The sequence below is a fragment of the Pieris rapae genome, chromosome 21 (assembly GCF_905147795.1).
Source record: "Pieris rapae chromosome 21, ilPieRapa1.1, whole genome shotgun sequence".
NCBI classification, from domain to species: domain Eukaryota; kingdom Metazoa; phylum Arthropoda; class Insecta; order Lepidoptera; family Pieridae; genus Pieris; species Pieris rapae.
In genome coordinates this window covers 7,268,211-7,281,916 of record NC_059529.1, presented here as the reverse complement: position 1 = coordinate 7,281,916, position 13,706 = coordinate 7,268,211, and the positions used below count along the sequence as shown (strand labels likewise).

At 33.4% G+C, this 13,706-nt stretch overlaps 1 protein-coding gene across 1 annotated transcript in view; it reads right to left on the bottom strand.

Moving 5' to 3' along the window:
• Positions 1 to 13,706, bottom strand: part of LOC110993884 (ski oncogene) — a 50,255-nt gene that overhangs the window by 4,248 nt on the left and 32,301 nt on the right. The gene's annotated exons all lie outside the window — the stretch shown is intronic.

The window sequence follows — 13,706 nt, the reverse complement described above, 5'->3', positions numbered from 1 at the left end:
GACTTTAAATTCAGTTTACGTGGGACGAGACATTAAATATGACAAAAAAGAACTACCTAGCCAAAACAGACTTATTAAAATATTTGTTCTTTTTAATCTACTCATTTATTGCTTCAATGTAGGAACAAAGTTCGCCAGATCAGCTAATTATAGTATCTATAGTGTTGTAATGTCTACAAGTAAATTTTGCGAATTCTTGTTTATCAAAACATTGTGAATATTATCAAATCCATTGAAGTATCATTGTGACGCATGATATATAATAGAGGTCACTCTTATCAGACAGGAGATGAAAGTACATGCTTTGTGTTTAATTTTACGGAAATAATAATAGTTTTGTTTTAATATGTTACGATGTTAATTTTTATGATAAGTTCATTTATTTATTATCTATCTATTACTTATTAAAGTCCACCAAATCAAGTAATGCATTTACTACAGTATATGCTGTAATATATCTATTCTAAAATAAGTCACAATTATGGTAAATACAAATTTTACAAAAAAAAAAATTATATATTCATATTATATTATGGTAGGGGAGCCCACGATGCTAAATGGGGATTTACTCGAGCGTCGTGGAGACCTATTGGGTTGCAAAGCTTAGATGATAAGAAGAAAAAAATGTTATATGATATATACCTTTTCATCGGTGGGGAAAGCGGCTATAGATGTTTAAATATGTAAAAAAAACTGTTGCATGGACATACTCGAGCGCGTCAGATATTGATAGCATCAATGTCCTACGTATTTTTAATAATGTACGTATGTTAATCTGATCATTTGCATGATGGGGGTGGTTGTACGTAAGGTTTAAAAATGAAAAAAAAAATAAATTTAATCGAGCGCGTCAGGTTTTCTAAGGGGGTGTTAAGTGCACCAAAAAAAAAGCTCTCATTCAATAATCTGACGATTTCGATCTGACGCAAACTCGCAGCCATTATTATAATGTGCAAAAAAAATTCGCCATTTTGAAATAATCGAGCGCGTCAGATTAAGATATATATGGTTCAGATTTATATTCTAAACGTACTGTCTCATAATCTGACGATTATCTAGAGGGATTTGCCTGATCTGACAAAAAAAATATTAGAAAAACGGTTCACCCTAAAGGCCATCCCTGCAATTCCATTCCTGGGCGCTTAAAATTGTACTTATGAGCTCGCTGAGTTCAAAGAAATAATATTTCTATGCGTTTGAGTTCTCCCAGCTCGAAAGTCTGATAGAAGTTTCATAGAACACTATTTTTGAAATTTTCAAACCCCAATAACTTTTGAATGGATCAAGCAATTTTCCCGCGGTTGACGGCGATCGACGCATTTTTTAAGCTCTAATTGTTTAATTTCATCAAAAACGATAATCCGATATGAAATGTCGAAGTTATGTGATAGAAACACTTTTTTCGGTTTTCTTTCGTTCACGATATCACTCGAACGAATCAACCGATTTTGACCAGTTTGGTGGCGATCGACGTCGTTTTTTAAGCTTAAAGATGGATTAGTTTTATGAAATTGATGGATAAAGCCGTTTAAAAGTTATTGCAAAAAAACACTTTCAAAAAAACAAATTGTTATTTTTTTAGATTTTTCAAAATTTCTCAAAATCTATCGGTCCCCATCGGTTCAAATTCACATGAAATCTAATTTTGAGGGAAACGCGGAGAAGGAAATGTAGGCATCACGCAGCTGCACGCGTTTATCGCACGAACTTTATCGACGAAATTTTGTTATTTCGGCTTGCGGAAATCGTCAGATTATATATTTTTCAATATTCTTGAATTATTTCATTCAAAATAAAAAAAAAATTAGCTACGCTCGAGAATGTCAAGATGACGTTTTTTTTTACAACTTTGCTGCCCTCCCCTCTCTTTACGTCACTTTCAAATTGTCAGATTAGTGGAATATGCACTTTTTAGGATGTGATTAACTCACACTACCTTAATCTGACGCGCTCGAGAATGTCTGATGATCAATTTTTTTTTACTAATCTGATCCTGTATCCTTCACGGGCGGCCTTATATATGGGCCTCATATTTGGTGGAGGTACTTAACCGGATACAAGGTATCCCCCTGTATATTAATCTGCCGCGCTTGAGTAAATCCCGAAATCCCCTCTTGGGCTCCCCTACTATTAGTAGTTTTTTGCAATGCAGATAACATTAATTCCGCAATGATAATCAATGATTATATCAAATAAGTGTCTCTGGATATAAGCAATAATAAAGATAATAAAATATTGTATGGTTGTATATACTGTGACTACAACCCTAAGGCGTAAGAATTGGCACCGTATTCCGGGCACAAAATACTTCCATGCTCTAAAAAGAATGGCCAAGAAAACATAATATACAGACACATAAGACCAAGGTGGTATCATTTTTTTTATTCGATAAAACTTAACCAAATTAGGTATTTAACAGGCTCCTCCTTCTCTTCTCAACTTTCTTTAAAGAAGAGAAGCTTGGGCCGTGAGGTTCAAGTACAACTAACTCTAGATTTCAGTTGGCTCCTGATTCCTTCCTCGCTTCACGTATAAGTATCGCAATACAGCGAGGAAATGCCAGCATCAAAGGTCACACGGGGACAAAATTTGAATTTGTCTTCGTTTTCTATGTAACGTCTCTGTATTATAACATCGCATGTCTAGAGAACCAAACATTAAAGGCAACGAACATTTTTTTTTCATTTCGTAAATGTTCGTTTAAATAATATTGTGGTTTTGTCCATAGTATTGGATGATAAAAAGGACTAATAACATAACTATATATTGCATTAGATTACACCAGTTAAATTACATATGAGTCTAAGAACAAAAAATAAATGGTTCTTTAACATACGAGGTTATCGTTCTACAGTGACAATATCAATTTTTAATTACTATTATTATTAATACTATGTAGGTTAAGAATATTATAAATTGTGAGTTGGAAATTCTATTGTATATAGGAAATAACGTTTGGATTAAGTCTTTTTATTTTAATATATCAATACACGATTGAGGAAGTAACCCCGCGTACGGAAGCTAATTAGCTGACATGATATGATTTTATCAATGACATGTTTATAAGTCTGACCACTTTTCTGATACTGATAACATGAGTCAATATCTGTTTACATAAATGTGACAAAGAACAAATATATTCAGTAGAGGTACTAATAAAATCTGGTGGTATATCCACCATCACACAATACACCCAAATTAGGTATCACTTAGTTTAATCTATTTAATATTTTTATTGCTTTTTTGCTTTTGTAAATGTTTGAAACTTTTTGTATATTATATAGGCTATATTTTTAGTGTAATTGTTTTTTGTTTTATAAAATGACATACTTATCTAATAAGTTAATAAAACAACTGATCTTCAGCCAATATTACTCTCATATTTTCCATTTGATCGATAAATTCCAACAACTAGAGACAACAGAGACAATAATTTTCGGCGCGAACTACATCTGTCAAGTCTATGGTGACAAGATAGATAGTAATGTCACTTAACATTTAAGCTTGTCATCTATAATAATTTATTTTTATTATTGGACACTCTTAAGAATATATAATAAAATTATATGTGATATTAATAATTAAAATTTCATATGAACAGAATTTTAATCTACTTCCTACAAATTGACAAATCAACAAAAAAAAGAGAAAAAGTTAGCGTTAAGCTTTATCTTATCTGTGCCAGTTTTCTCCGCACTTAAACCATGAATGCATATTCAGCAGTTTTCTTTACTTTCCAACGCCACATAATAGATGGCGCTACGAGATAAAAATGTACGCTTCGGTTCATTGTTAATTGTTGTTTATAACAACTTTTTGTTAATAACAATATATAGTATCCAATATTCGGTAATCTAAATATGATTAAATTGATTAGATTAATACATAAAACTATAAAATAATATTATTTGATTTACATAAGTATACCGCTGACATTATTTACATTTTCTATTCAGTTATAAATGCTGTCTTTAAATCGCGACTTTATTCGTTTAAAAGCCTTTTAAAGAGGATTTATACAAAAACCCTAATCCACAGGCGTGTAACATATTACTACTAACATGAACAAGTAAATTCAAGATATGAATATAAAATGTTAAATATAACTTTTAGATTAATTAAGTATTAAAATACTAAGAGAAAACTCTTGACTATAGACTTTGTAGGCGTTGCGTAACCCGTCGACGTCATTTCCACCCCGGGCAAGGGGTGATTGTATATAGGTCGCGACCAGGCCGCAGACAAACCCCAGACAAGCCTGACGCAAGATGCGAATATGGCGATCAATATGTTTCGTGTTGACAAAATATGTGTGTTAGATTGTTACTAGTTGAGTGGAAGTTGTTTCAAGGATTATTATAGAACTAGTTTATTTTAATACAGGTATATAACAAAAAACAAAGGCAAAGATGGAATACATAAAAAGATTCCTATACATTAAAAATGGAGTGTTTTAATGATAAATCTTTGAGATGGAAATACAAATAAATATTACTTAGAAATATAAAAATAGTTTACGACCTAATCTTAGAAATAATAAAAGCCTCTTACTTCAGATACATTATATGTAAATACATTAATTCCTAGTATCCCTTTTTTGGCATGGGCCTCTTCCAAATGCCGCCATTCCTGTCTACCATGTACAAGGAGTACATTCCTCTCATATTATACCCAAAAAACCATAATTTACTTATCCATTTCGGAGGAATTTCGCTATTTTTATATTATAAAAATAGCGAAATTCTATATATATTTAAAACGATACATTTAAATAAAAACTGGGTCAAATATATGCAAAGCCGTCTAAAACATGAAACTAAATCTCATTTCCTAAAAGGAAAATAACTTTCTTAACGCCCCCGCTTAGAAGCCTTACGAATGACCGAATTTTCCACGAAAGGCTGCATGACATCACCAAACAATGTATTCAATGGCACATATAAATCTTATTTACATAGAAAACATCACAAATAACGTATATATTATGTAACGAATTTTCTTTTGTTATTTTCTTTGTTAATTTCCCTACAAAAGTAAGTATGTGACTGGATCTTCGCAACTTTAACGGATTGAACACAGCTTATCCGGAGCTGGATATATTCGGTAGTGGGCTGATCGGTTTTAGAAAAAGCATTGTTGGGTGCCTTTCTCAAACCTAATTCGCTGTTTTGCTGATGATTTTTTTCTCTCTACTTTAAGTACCAACATTCTTGGTAATTTTATTTTATTTTATTGTGTAATTGTCTTATCTTGTTTATGTTTTTAATTGTATTTTTTTAACTCCTATTTTTAGCAAAACTTGTCTTTACATGTATTGTTGTACATATTAGATAGAAGATTTTATAAAGTATGATGTTGTAGACTTAAAATAAATAAATAAATAGATCTGGTGTTTATTTGAGTTAGCCGTTCCCTCTCTATATTTCCTTCAAACAGATTGGGGTTTGAACGCACGACCTCTCCTAGTCACTCCTTGTCAATTCTTAAATGATCTCTCGCCAGCGCTCTGGTATTTGTGACCATAGGGGGTAGAAATTTGTAGTTCATACTATATTAGGGACCTTCAAGTTAAGAGCGTACTAATTCTTGAAAGGCCAGCAACGCACTCGCGAACCCTCTGGCATTGAATGTCCATGTCCATATCACTTAACATCACATGAGCCTCCTACCCGATTGCCCAGTTCTATAAAAAATAAATGTATGTACATATAAATGTACCTGACACCCCGTTGATATTTGAGTCTTAGGCATGCCGGTTTGCTTAATGTTTTCCTTTTCCGTAGGAGTGTCAACGTATTTATTTTTTAACAAATACTTGGAGCCAATATAAACTTACATTTTACGACCATTTTTTAAGGTCCATGTTCTAAACATGGAATGACTTACGTCGTAAAAAATAACGATCGTACGGTAACAATTTTAATAATTGCTGGGACTTATACTAAAGCTTGTACATACATGGTGCTTCTATTCTGAAATAAATTATCTAGAAAATAATAAAAATTTTCGAGAAAAACGTACCAATTCTTGAAAGCACTAGCGCTCTGGCATTGAGTGTCCATGGGGTATCAGTTACCATCAGACATAACTGCTCGTTTTCCCCTGTTCTATAAGGAAAACCCATCATATTTTTCCACATTTATACGCAACGAAAATATTTGCTACAGTCAAAACTCTTCCGGTTAGTTTATTGATGGCTTGGTCACTGTCCAATTATCATCAAACGTTGACTCAACCGGACGTACCCCATAATTCAAAGGAAAATTTTTATGCTTTGTTTTCATTGTATTGGGGAAAACAGTCAAATTCTTAAAATAATTTTAAAAATTGTCAGCTGTGAAAAGGCAAGGGTTTGGTGGGAGAATTTATTTATTAACACTTGTATACAGTCATATATTTTTTTTATAGAACAGGGGGCGAACGGGCCGAGGCTCACCTGATGTCAACTGATACAGAGGGACTCGCAAGTGCGTTGCCGGCCTTTTAAGAATTAGCACTCTTTTCTTGATTGACCCTAAGTTGGATTGGTTCGGAAATCGTAAAAAATATCTATATATTGGGTTATATATTGGTCATATATTTTCACCAATATTTTAGTGATATATGTATATATATATATATAAATCTGTTTTCCGAACTAGCGCTGGTGCCCAACCAGGCTTCAAACACGACCTCCAGGCTTACATTAACACTGATAAAATAATATGTATGAAATAGTTACATTTTAAGAGTTAGACAATTTCGATCGCCGCGTGACCATGATAGCGAGTTTTTCTTAATATTTTTTAACCTTGGAATCGCTTAAGTTGTTGGAATAGGACGGATTTTAGACTTGTTTTCCAGCCACTTCGAGTTATTGTTTATGAACTAAATAAACTTATATATACATTAATATTTTTAATCTACACGTTAAAAATACACAAAAATGAAAAAATAGAAAAAAAATGTGTTAGAAGTTATGCTTCTTTCGCGTATGGAAAAAAAAATTGAAATTAATCAAAAAGATTTTATTTAAATAAATAAATTATTAGTAAATACTATCACCGTCGTATATGAAATTGATATAAAAACACAAAAATAATATTTATTTATTCACACTGTTAAATTGTACTGGGACGAAACACGTGTTCTAAATAAAATAATACTAGAATATACAACTTGAACATAGTTATTCGATTTCCATGCCACCTACACCTTTACGATTAGAATTTATTTGTTATTGTAAAAAATCACTGTCATCCTTTTTCTCCATCGCGCCAAAATAAGTACAACTTCAAAAATTGATTCAAAAAGTTCGATCCCTGAGGCAGTGTACCTATAACACTATCAGCATTTGCGGTATTGCGATACTTATTCGTAGAGAGACATCAGCTCTGGGCTCACCGGTATCTACCAAGCAACTGCCAAGTTTGCTTGGCAGATACCTCACGGCCCAAGATTACTTCAAGGGAAACAAAAAAAGTATTTCCGAACCAATACGACTTAGGGTCCTTCAAGAAAAGAGCGTACAAATTCTTAAAAGGCCGGCAACGCACTCCGGCCGAGCCCTCAGGCATTGAGAGTGTCCATGGGCAGCGGTATTACCATCAGGTGAGCCTCCTGCCCGTTTGCCCCGTTCTATAAAAAAAAATGTGAGCCGTCACGGGACGCCTGGCAGATGTGAAACATCGACATTATTTTGTAAAAGTAATATGCAGAAAAGAACAGACTGTGATAGGAACTAAATATCTCATAATGATAAAATATAATATTACGATTTTTTTCCAGATAACGATGACTATTTGTTGAATAAACATTATATTCATTAAATATTTTTTGAAATTTACTACTGCATTTAGACTTTATATCATATAGTGTGGCGACGCGTCGCCACGGCATGCGTCGCCACGCCAGAAATCGGTTTTACGTGCGGCTATAGATGTTTCACATCAAAAAACAAAATATTCTTAATACTCTCTTGTTTTGTACTCTAACATTAGCTGTCTTTTAGAAAGGGAGATGCGCTTAGCTATTGCACCATCATTACGAAATAGCCATGATTAATTTAATATCCTAATAATGAGTTATAGCGCGAACCCAAGGTTGCATCAGCCCTGCCGCTATTGAGAGAACTACACTACTACCACATGCAAACAAAAACACCGGGAATGGAAGTTATAATGTACAGGAACTGTTTTCAGATCAGGGCCGTAGAACGGATGAGGATCAAAAAAGTCCAAATCTTTATTAAAGTTCATAAATCATTATGAAATAGTTGTAGCAAACATTTTGTAAATAAACTCAAGTACTAATTCCTGGTGTTGTGAGTATTGGAGGATTAATTTTACGATTACTATGGAGTGTTCAGAGGAACTGTTTGAATTAACACCTGCAACCGAGTTTCATCATCATCGAGGCAGAATACGAAATTCCACTCGTATCACCTCGCCGTACACCGTTCCACTACTGAGCGTGTTTTAAGGCAGTTTTTACCACTACCACTAAGTGAAACTAAAGAATATCCGAACCAATTCGACTTATGTTCCGTCAAAGAGCGTATCAATTTTTAAAAGGTAGGCGACGCACTCGCGCGCACTAAAGCATTCTGTGTACGTGGGCGGTGTTATCACTTATCCGGTGAGCTTCCTGCCCGTTTGCCTGTACTATAAAATAGATAAAATAAAAACCGAATGGAAATTATATTATGTATAATTTTTCCTCATGGAGTGAGTCGGTTGTTATTAGCCAGCTGTCTAGTTATTATAAACATCGTTACATAATGTACACGTGTATGCCTGACCTAGCAGCTGTCTAGACGCTGACAGGAAAAAATATTGTTGAACTTGCCATAAGGTCGTACTAGACTTCCCTACTTTGAACACTTATGGACGTACGTAAAAAATTAAATACATTACTGCTCTCAACTCAACGCCAGGATGGAAAAGATAGCAAATACTTTCCGTCAAATCTAGGATGTGGAAATACTTCAAGTGGGCAACTGGTTCCATATAGTGGTGGTGCGCGGCAAAAACTGCCTTGAAAAACGCACAGTTGTGGAATGGCGGACGTCGAGGTGATACGGGTGGAATTTCGTATTCTGCCTCGACGTCCGATGATGAAACTCAGCTGCAGGTATTAAACCGCAGAACTTTTCTGAGCACTCTCCTTAGCGGAATGGGGTAGAAGATGCAGAGACAACTAATTAAAAGCGTTAATTAGTTGGCTTTTTAGGGAATTATCAAAAAGGTTAGTCGACATCACAGGAGAACGAAGAACTGGCATCTACCTCGCAACAAAAAATAGTCTAGCTATTCAAAGGGGGAACGCTGCCAGTATCTTCGGAACCTTGCCTAAAGGGACTCCTTTTAATAATATTTTTTAACAATTAAATTTTAAGGTTAGTTATTAGATATATTTTTTATGTATTATGTTATTTGTTTTGAATTGTATGTAAATAATTTTTTATAATTAATTAAAAGCCGCCATCCCGGTTATGCCTTTAGATAAAGATCTACACTCTAATAAGCTTTCATCCTGCCCTTCAGATTGATGACCATGGCCCAAACTGAGGTCCGAGTCTCGCAGGAGACCTGCGCTAGCGGGAAAAGGCCATCCCAGCTGAGCTGTAAAGCCCCTTAAGGCGAACAGCAAGATTGCATAATATATTTATATACTCACAGAACATTCCACCACAACACGCATTACGATAAAAAAAAACATTTTTTGCTCTACCCACGCAAGTACTTAATTAATTATATCTGAGAATTGAATGCGCAAAAACCTATTATTTTTATAAGTTCAATCAATTTTCAGAATAGCGACACCGCGGGATGATGTAAAGCACTCAGAGTTGTGTATTAACGGTTATTAAAGGCTCTTAGTAATGCCCGCTTTGTGTGGTTTTTGTATTTTGGCATTATTTTTTACTATAATCGTTATATTTCAGTGAATTTACATTAAAACATAATGGATTATACACTGAACGGTAATAACGAGGTAGATCTGGACCGAGTTGTAGTTAATTGTGTTGTAGGAGTTTTGAACAATTCAAAAACTAGGACGCGTATTTAATAAAGTAATTAGGTTTCATTTTGTAACGTTATATGAAAAGGCGTACATAGGTTTTTATATATCTATCACGGATGGCGGATGATGGTATCAGTGATACCCCCGCCGCCCATGGGCAATAAAATGAAGAATAAATTCACAATAGATCAAAATTAATTTCCTCAAATATTTTTCAAATCTTGAAGGTAAAGAAGAGTTCTTTAGCCAGAATTAAACTAAGAACATATGCTAAGTGATACGAAAGTTTGCACGATTAAGGCCGGCAACTTACTCGCGAGCCCTCTGGCATCGAGAGTTCACGGTTTATTTTATATTATTTATGTTAATATTACTATGTTCAAGTTGTAAATTTTTGTATTTCTTTATTTAGAACACGTGTTTCGTGGCAGTACAATTAAACAGTGTAAATAAATAAATATTATCACTTAATATCAGGTGAGCCTCCTGCCCGTTTGCCCACTGTTCTATAAAAATATAAAAAAAACGATTATCAGTGGCGTTAGAAACTTTTAATGTCTAGACCTCAGAATTCTGTATGTTTACGTTTCATTTGTGTTTTATAATATCTAGTGATCATACTTCTGGCACAGACGCCGACTTTTTAGGTTTTCTCGCGATGTTCACCTTACGAGCGAGTATATGCACTCATAGAAAAGCCATTGGTGCACAGCTGGGACTCAAACCTACGACCTATGAGAGTCGCACGCTGAAGTCACTAGGCATACTATACGTCTAAAATTAATTTTATTCAAACGCTGACCAATTTACCATTACATAAGTAATTCTGGTTTTTATAACTCATTTCTAGCGAATACTATAATTACAATTCTCGGGAAATCCCGTAACGAATTGTAAAATAGTTTAATATAATAGTTAATTTATAACAACAAAAAACTAATCAGTGACGAAATTGTTCATTATAATCTGTTGTTTACGAGAGTCCTGGGTTTATTTCAATATTTAGCAATTTAATATTATTAACACTTCGTTCAAAATTCAAAATTTAAAAATCATTTATTCATGTTGGTAACATAATGTACACTTATGAACGTCAAAAAAAGCGAATGTATTTAAATGCTTTTAATTTTACATTTACTGCCAGTTCTTAAATCAAGTGCGTATAACGGATGAGAACTGGCAATGAACTCTCCGCCACATTTTTTACATCACAATTTAGTGAAAAGGAGAGAAACTGGCGGCCTTATCGCTTTCGAGCGATCTCTTCCAGGCAACCACTCAAACAATCCATTAGCGAGTGGTTAATTACTAATAAATATAAAAAAAGGGTATTTTAAGTTCCCGTATAACCTATCCTAATATATAAACGAATGTTTTCTCGGAAATGTCAAACGCTCCCCGAATATTACTATCAGCTGCAAAGTGTCCGAGCCAACATTCCTTAAATTCCATAAAATCATTTGTCATAAATCTATGTTGTGTAATTATTTGTGTTTGCTTCGAATCGACCGATTTTTATAAATTTTTAGTATGCAGTGCTACTAGAATTTTTTATTATTATGTTGATTTAATCCAAACATTTTTTGAGTAGCTTGCTCCCTTCCAAACCCATTTTTTTAAACAAATAACAGTAATATTTAAAGAAAACAGGGTTTTACCGGATGGAAGGTATGTATTATTGTAAACTTATAATTATTTAACACAATTTTAAATTTACGACGTTTCGCGTGCTTTATAGCGTGCGTGGTCACGATGAATGAAGACAAAGGTATTAAATGTCAAAAAGTATCACAGCTGTAGAAAATGTTGTATTATCTGTATTTATTTCCCCGGAGTTGGTATCGACTAAAAGATGAAGAGTTTCTGCAGAAATTGCTCATGGTGTCCTCCATTTTTGCGAATTGTCAGCGTAAAATTATGTTAAATAAATAAAACTTTATATTAATACATAGCTTCAATCCGGTAAAAAAGTGTTTTCTTTAAACATGTAAAAGCTATGTTAATAAAAGACAAATAATAGTAATATCTGTATGAAAATCGATTCAGTCATAATAAATTATAAATAAACTTGTGTCGTTGATAAAAAACCTAGGCTATATTAGTATCAAATTTATTTTTAATAGAAAAACAAAATGAGTGTTGCCAAATATTTAAATTAAATATTGTGAAAAATAAATAAAGCTGTTCTCTTTATCGCCGCTAATAGAATGAAAAAATCTTGATTGCGCTCCAAGAAAAGCGTGAGCTAATTCCAACAGAATCTTGGCGACAAATATATGAAGGAATTCTTGATACTCCGCTATGATTAATTTTCTGAGAATTCACAATACACTTGTTGAAAATGCCGTATTAGGGAGCGAGATTTTAGCTCTAGCAATGAGAATATCTATCTATATATCTATCTAATGTTCTCTCCTGTTCTATCAAAATAAAAAGAACTAAATCGACTAAGGGTCTGATGGCAGTGTGAATGTTAACGGTAATTTCAGAACGTTTATTCTAAAAAAACAATATGAATTTTGACAGCTGTAAATGCGTGTGGAGGCATGAATCTTAAACCAAAGTAGGTAGTAAGTACGGTCAACAAATTAATTCCGAAAGATGTGTTTGTAATTTCACTAGAATATAGCGTATATACATACTGAACAATCTCCCTATAGTAAACTTTCCGTCTATGTGCGCATTGGCACTCTCTGTTATTAAAATATCCATGCGTACAACCTGCATCATGATGAACCCCCGCATACGGTGTGTTTGTGGGGTTTGCTCATGGTGTTCAGGTACATATCCTCACACACAATCACACAATCACTGAAATTAGATAGAACTTGGTTAAATATATTAAAAAATATAGATTATTTGTAAATGTTTAGATCTTTTTTATATATATTACGTATTCCTGTCCCTATGTTTTGTATAATTGACTTTTGTTATATATATATAATTTATGTTAGCTATTATTACGAAATAAATCAATATAAAGATCTCATATTTAATACCTGATACTTTTGACTTACACGTGTAATGCAAGCCGTATAATATGTACATAATCATTTACTAGTAACATTGTTTTAAGCAAATTATATATTTCGACCTCGTTGCAATTTGACCACATTGTTCGTTATTTTAATACTATATAATTTTTTTTAATATGTGTAATATTGTCAACATACAATACAGTTTTCTTAACGTACATAAGTAATAATAATAATTAAAAATGGATAAATAGAAAATAAAAACAAATTTGGAAAGTTCGGTCCCTGTGGGATTCTCTTTCTCTATCTTTAATGGAGTTGGAGAGGAAATTCCTCCTGTATCGCGATACTTATTCGTTGAGCGAGGGAAGCACCAGGTCTGGGGTCACCGGTACTATCCACCAGGCCTTTAAGTTGAGGTCTTTAATTAGCTTGTGCACTTAACCCCACGAATATTATCTACTCTAAAGGGTACATGATCAAAGTTGGAGGAAAGAACATTTGAGTTCAGTTTTTTTTAATTCATAATATTAACAGATCAGCAATAATAAGGAAAAAACACAACCTATGTATAGTATAGATTGTCTAACAATATTTATTTGTACAGCTGTGTCATACAAAATTGCCTCGTTTTAATGAAATTGAAAGTTATATCAGTAATGTACACTGTTTTAATCTAACACAAGAGTAATGCGATTGGCAATGTAAAGTGAAGACTTTACCTAT